General features: G+C 41.6%; 1 protein-coding gene across 1 annotated transcript in view; it reads right to left on the reverse strand.

The window, feature by feature from the left end:
- The window catches only part of KCNJ6 (potassium inwardly rectifying channel subfamily J member 6), a 159,374-nt gene extending 152,494 nt beyond the window's left edge, over window positions 1-6,880 (reverse strand). Inside the window, exon 1 of the mRNA XM_010723524.3 lies at window positions 6,796-6,880. The gene's annotated coding sequence lies outside the window, so the exon portion shown is untranslated. The remainder of the gene's footprint in view (window positions 1-6,795) is intronic.
- Between the last annotated feature and the right edge of the window lie 7 nt (window positions 6,881-6,887).

Below are 6,887 nucleotides of genomic sequence, written 5' to 3' on the forward strand. Positions count from 1 at the left end.
GGGGAAACAAACAACTAAGCAAAAACACCAACATCAAGCATGACTTCTATGTAATCTTAAGAATTTTATGCTAGCCAGGAAATAAAAGTGATGTAGGATGAAATTAAGTTTAGTGCATACAGTTCTGTTTGGAAGCACTGAAGACAGGGTTTCATCTTCCACACTTTCTGCAAAAAGAGATTTCCATATTGATTTAGTAATTTGAGATGCAGCCCTCAAAATCTGAGGGAACCCAGTTAAGCTGTATTTCCAAAGTAGACATTGCTTGTTGAAGCTTTTTCTGTGAAAGTCTAGCCCCATGGAAATCAATGGGGAATTATATCTTCAAGTCCAGGTAGTTATTGAGCTGGAAAAAGAAGGTTGTTTATTACAATCACTTAGCAAAAATGCTACTTTTCAAGAATGGGAAATTGATCTGACAAGCTGACAGATACTGAAGACTGTGTGTGTCAACAGGAGAAGAGGAGGAGAAAAAGTGGTAAGGTAGGAAATGTCAGTATTTTCTCATTCTTCAAATTAATACTTTGAGGAATAATATGACAATTGCTCATTGTTCTAATGAACCCCCGCTCTTGGTTATGATAAATAATATATGATAATTTCTCCTTTGCTTAAATTGACAAAGTTGTCTGTACTGATGAGATACAATAAGATTTTTTTTGAAATGGAAAGCAAAAAGCAGAGGATTTCCTGCAATGCTGCAAAAAGCTCTGAGCTGGTGAGCCTAAAGCAGGGATGCTTATGATAAAACACTGCAGACAGAACACAGTTGATTAGAGCATTGAATTAACCATGCTCTCATGTGCGTTCTCTCTCATCATCTTCTTTCTTTCAGCCTTCTCTTCACCCTTTCAATCGTCACTATTGTTTTCATGTTATGATTTTTTCTTTCCTAAGAGTTCAGCACAAATGCCAGAGTTCTACTTTCTTCAGAAAACAAGACCCAACATTCTGCTCTATTGAGTCTCAATGTCTTCTGTGACTGGTGGCTTCATTAGGTCAGTCTCCAACAGTCTATGTAGATTAAGTGGAAATAGAATAATACAGCATAGCTGTATAAGCCTACGATCTTTACTGTTTATTTGACTATGCTGGGACTGCTGCAACAGCAGCAACCAGACCTAGGACTTCTCCTTCAAAAGGTACATTTGAATTTCAGGATTCAACACAGTTAGGTCAAAGGATATGAAGGGAAATTAAATTCAAGATTAAGGCTGTGTCTATAGTAAGACATAGAAGCAAGCTTGTGCTAAAATTCCTTTCCCCAACAATACTGTCCCCAGCCACTGCCTTTAGCCATGGGGCACACAAGGACACTATCTTGCAGCCAAATGGCACTTTTACATTTGCAGCAGCTGCCTGAAGTCTCTGTGTTAGGAAGAATCAGATACATCCTCTTGTTGGAAGATGTATCTGAAGACTTAGATCTCCACATAAATTTTGAAGTCTGAATCTCAGGTCCCACTGTATGAACCACTAACAATGTATGTGAAAGGGTAGGTCACTGGCAGTATGGTTTAAGAGCAGGCTCCCTGGCTTACATGTGTGAATGAGCCTTCTTCATTTGCACTAATCTATAAAGTGCTATTAACATAAACGCTTTATATATATTTTTTATCTCTGTGGAATTGCAATATATGCCTGTGAATTGCAAGCTACACGTGAAAGTGTTCAAGATCTCTGGCTGCAGGGCTAGTCCTATTCTTGGATATAGAGTATTATTTTCCCACCAAATAAGACATGAAAATAAGTGTTTCATAGAAGTAAATAGCATTCAAACTGAAGAATTTCCTGTATCAAAAACATACACTTCCAACTGAATACTTGCATTCACTTTGAGGTACGTTCATGTCTGATAGAAAGAGCCCTTTATTTTCTAATATTAAGTTGATACATACTGTTGTAATAAAGAAAAATAAAGTCTTTTCTGAGAAAATTTCTAATCATTTTTTTAATTAGAGCTATATCAATAGTATGATTCCCCTACTGGGAATATAATGCTATACCGCATACCCAGGTATCATTAATTACTGAACTGAAGCTATAACTGACAAATAGAAGCAGGGAATCGATGCTTTTATGTTTCTTCACCTTATAGTTCTTTTAAAAATAATAATATATATATATATATATATTTATATTTATATTTATATTTATATTTATATTTATATTTATATTTATAATTTATATTTTTTATTTTTATTTTTATTTTTATTTTTATTTATGACTCTATTGACTTGTACTCAGAGAAAAGGTACAATGAGTTTATTTTAGAGACTCTTCTGCAACCTCTGTCATTATCTGAGGTTTCTGCAGTAAAAATTGCTTACAGTTATTGTTTTCACGCAGATCTTCACTGATTTTACTGTATTATTGTGTGGCCCTGAGAGCCCATTCACACAAATTGCTGGTAGAAGTTGCACATCATTTAGTAACTTTAAAATTTTACTTTTTTTTTTTGTTGTCCTGTATCTGGAAGCAGGATGTTCTGCTGGCTGTATGTGTAAGCTTGTGGATAGAGTGCATGTCACTATCTAGCTAAAATCCACTTCAACATGCCTTTAAAATGTAAACAACTTATATTTACTTAGTTGTGAAATCCTCTTGGTGCTGCATGATATCCTACTAAACAGTGATGAGTAAAATGAGAATGGCACTTTGAGCTTCTTTATGAATATGATTTATATCTGCAGTATAGAACCTTTGCAGTTGCCATAATATTGTGAGTAATTACTAAAAATTTCCAGTCTCTGCACATGACTTCTGTGTTTTTTCTTCCTCCAGCCCCTTGCATGGACAGAACTGCTCCCATCTAACTCCTGCTGTATATTGAACTAGATCGGGATATCCTTTTGACACACACTTCACAGCTTCTATGACAGTCAGCATCCTTGCATACAATTAAAGATTGCATCAGTATTTGAAAAAGTGGAATTAGTACTCTCCTATTTAACCTGCTTGTAACACATGTAATGTAAGTGTATTTCAAATATTAATATAATTCTAGTTATGTATCTGATGCACAGTTTAAAAAAACCCCAAGCCTCTCCCAGAAAACCTCTATCAAGAAGGAATAAGATTAGAACACTTTCATTGAATGTATGGGCCAGTAAATTTAGCTTTCATTGTATTAGAAGGGCCAGTCTCTACATAATCCATATTTAAATATTGATGCATAATATACTAGAAATATTGTTTTTAGCATCAAAACCTTTCACCACTAAAAACACTGCTTCCACATAAATGTAGCAAGCACATCATCTGAAGCCATCTCTCAATTTATCAATTAAAAAACAACTTCCTGTAGCAAGCAGATGATGAAAATATTAAAAAGAGCTCTCATGCTTTTATTAACAGTGAAAAATAAATAATATATGTATACGATTGGGATATGGGTGCTCTACAAAGCCTAAACTATTATCCAAGGCATAGTTTAATTTGTTTGAGTTATATGAATCTTTTGCTTCTTAACTTTATAGACCCACATAAATACATTCCTGAATAAAAATCTATTTGTATATGTGCAAATAACATCTGGATATAATGACAAACCCAGTAAATTTACATTAATATTGCCCAGAGTTCTTGGTATTCTAAAGGTGAAAGGAAGCATAACACAGAATTCACATCTATAAAATTTTTGAATAAATACATTGTGATGGGTATTTTATGAAAATATAAATGAAATTCTATTTCTCTTGCATAGCTTGAGACAACTTGCTTTTTTTCAAAACGCCATGTTTCAATAAAATGAATGTAAAAATGTATGGAAAGAAACAGTATCTTCTGCAGTGAAAATCTTACACTGAATTCAGTGTAAAAGCACTGGCAAAAATTCTACAAAGAATTCTGTCATTTACTGAACTGACTGAGGTTGTGTTTCTGGTGTTTTCTGATGATTTTCCAATAATTTTTTTTCTTCTGTTGCTTACAAGGTAAAATCATTTCGTAATTATCTGTTAAAACTATTCTGACACTGCAGGAATATTGCCTTACATAACAAAATCAATAGCTTCAAGTATAATAAATGATCTAGTAACTGCTCTGGAGAGTTGTAATCTATTGCTTGTTTCTATTTTCTCACAGCAAAGAAATGAGTTCCCAAGTCCATACTGACAATTCAGTCCTTATTTTCATATTCCCTGTGAGACTGGCCTGGAAATGTTAGGCCTGTTTTTAAGAAATTCAGATCTCTAATTTCATAAAGGTTTAACTCATTACTTCACCTAACTTGTCCCACAGTGTAGTTTGGGTGAAATGTGGATCTACCATTAAGAAGATTTTAGTTCAACTCATGATTCTTCGAAATAAATTTACATGAGTATGGAGTCCAAATAACTCCTATTCATGGGTAGGATTCACCCATGTGACTTTTTCAGGATTTATTTGAAATGGGAAATTTATAGCAACGAAGGAATCCAGCAGCTGATATGAATTGAAAACCTGATTATATTTAAAGCATAACCTCAGCGGTCTGGGGATTTAGTTTCAGACTCAATAACTCTTCATGTATCTGTAGTTTACTGCCCATCAGGACCAAGGCAGGATTTAATAAATCTTATTTATTTAATGAAAAAAAGGACATCCTGACACTGTGAACAGCACAGAAGTGACTAATCCATCTCTGTCTTCCCCAGTAAATATTATTCACTATGCTGTTTGCTTTTCTAGAATATTTTTCCTAGTCTGAAGCAATAATTGCATATGCAACTACTAGTATCAGATATGTATAGCAAAATGAAAACAGCAATTTACAACTTATCAGTGTAATAAATATATCTTGTTTCTTTGTGAATTATTACAAACCCAAATCATTTTTTCTCCACTTGGTGTATTTCTTTAAACTGCCTACCAAGTGTATGAGAACAGTTCTTGATCAGTAAGTGATTTTCTACTTCGTTGATCATGTCTGCCTGGCCAGCACAAACTCCACCTGTGAATTTGTGTGTCTCAGCAGTGGAATATCCTGGAATATCCTGCTAAGTTAAGAGTTCAGTCTCTTTAAGTGCCATTTCTCAACAAGTTTCCATAAGGAAAACAAGTTGAGAGCACATTTCACTATTTCTGCAGGGCTCATTTTATGGATATTGTGTACGTGGACAGTCCTGCTGGGGAACCAGTTAGCCATATCAAGTTACTGAGAACCACTACTCATAAGAAGCAATCTCGATCAAGTTCGTTTCAAGCATGCCACTTGTTAAGACTTTCAGCTCCTACATGTGTTTGGCTCAGGAAAGTTCAGTCATAAATGAGGCTTGCTATGGCTGCCGACATCCCGTGGGGAGAGACGCTGAGTTCGGGGTGGCTCCGTCTGGCAGAAACAGCTGTTTGTGGCTCGGGGACACCTGCAGGAGGCGCCCCTGGTGCTACCCAGGACAGGTACGCGGGGTTCCCACCCGCGACCCTGAGGGCCCGGCTGGGAACTGCGCTCCAGCCGCGCTGGCGCTGTCCACGGTCCTGAGGTAACTACCTCTACAGACCACGGTGCGACCGCTGTCGCTGACCATGGTACTGAAACAGCATCTGCTGATCGTGCCTCTGAAGCCGCGTCGGGACGGGCTCGCAACAGCACGGCTCCCCCGTCGCCGCGAGCTCCCCTGGCGCTGGCTATGCACAGAGAGGAAGAGGACGAAGTGAAAAGGCATGTCCGCCATATGGAGCCCGTCCTGAAGTAGCTTTCTCCTCCCGCGAAATGTGCCTTCGTATGTTTCATGAGAAAATACTCCGGGTATGGCGGCTCGGGGCTATCCACAGCCGAATCTCGCTGAACCGTGTTGGGAGACCCCTTCCCCACCATGGTTCACCGGCCATTTCCTCGATCCTTTTTATCTCAGAGGAAAGTTTTGTCTGTGATATCTGTGTCCGTCCCTTCCCCTCCCCCCCCCCCGCCCTTAAGACGGGACCTGGCAGGGCAGGGGATGCGGCGGAGAGAGACGGGGGAAGGGAAAGGGGGGAGTTATTTCTTACTTATTTATTTATTTAGCTCTTTCCTCCCTCAGGTCGCCATGGTGATACCGAGCTCTCTCTCCCTCCCATCAAGAGGAGACGGCACCCCCTTCGTGAGCAACCCCCTGTCCCCACTGCTCCCGCTGCTGCTTTTCCCCATCAGAGGCTGAATATACTGGGGCCACACCATCCCCTCAGCGTTTAAGCTGGCCCCCCGCGCCCCCCGCCTCCCTTGGCCTGGCCCCGACTGCCCCCAACGCTGCCAGCGAGAACCCAGTGCTACTCCAGCTCCCCCCAGCGCAGCCACCCCCCGCTGTCCCTCCAGAGGAGGAGTGAGACGGGAGCAGCCAAAACAGCCCCTCTACCAGCCTCACTGAAGTCATCCCCGGCTTTGACACTGCCGCTGGGGACGGAGTGGTTGCGCCGGACGGGACGTCCCCGGACTCCTTGTTCGTCCCCTCCCGTGGATACCGCCTGAGCCTCGCAGCTCGAGGACCCTGACGCAGCTTCGGCCAAGCCCGCGGCGACAGTGCTCTGCCTGGGAGCGCGGGGCTCCTACGCGGAAGGCTTCCGCGACGGCAGCTGGAAATGGGGCTCCCGGCGCCGACCCGCCCCCTGCCGAGTCCCCCCCTCGGTTCCTTGCCCGGCGGAGAGAGCCTAACACGGCTCAGCCCCCGGTTACATAAGTAACGCACCCCGCATCCCCCCGCACCGTCGCGGTGGCTGCAGGGGTCTTGAAGAAGGGCGTTTTTTGGGGGGGGGAGTAAGGCGTCGGCAGCGAGTCGTGGAGTAAAAGCACAGAAACGCAAACCTCTACCCCGCACCTTCGCGCACCCCTCTCCACCTTACCTGGCGGCGGCACGCTGCTCTCACTCCATGCCGGCGCCCTGCGGGACGGGGCAAGGCGCTGCTGCCCGGCTCTGCTCCTGCTCCGGCTCCCT

Source organism: Meleagris gallopavo, chromosome 1 (genome assembly GCF_000146605.3).
Source record: "Meleagris gallopavo isolate NT-WF06-2002-E0010 breed Aviagen turkey brand Nicholas breeding stock chromosome 1, Turkey_5.1, whole genome shotgun sequence".
Lineage (NCBI taxonomy): Eukaryota > Metazoa > Chordata > Aves > Galliformes > Phasianidae > Meleagris > Meleagris gallopavo.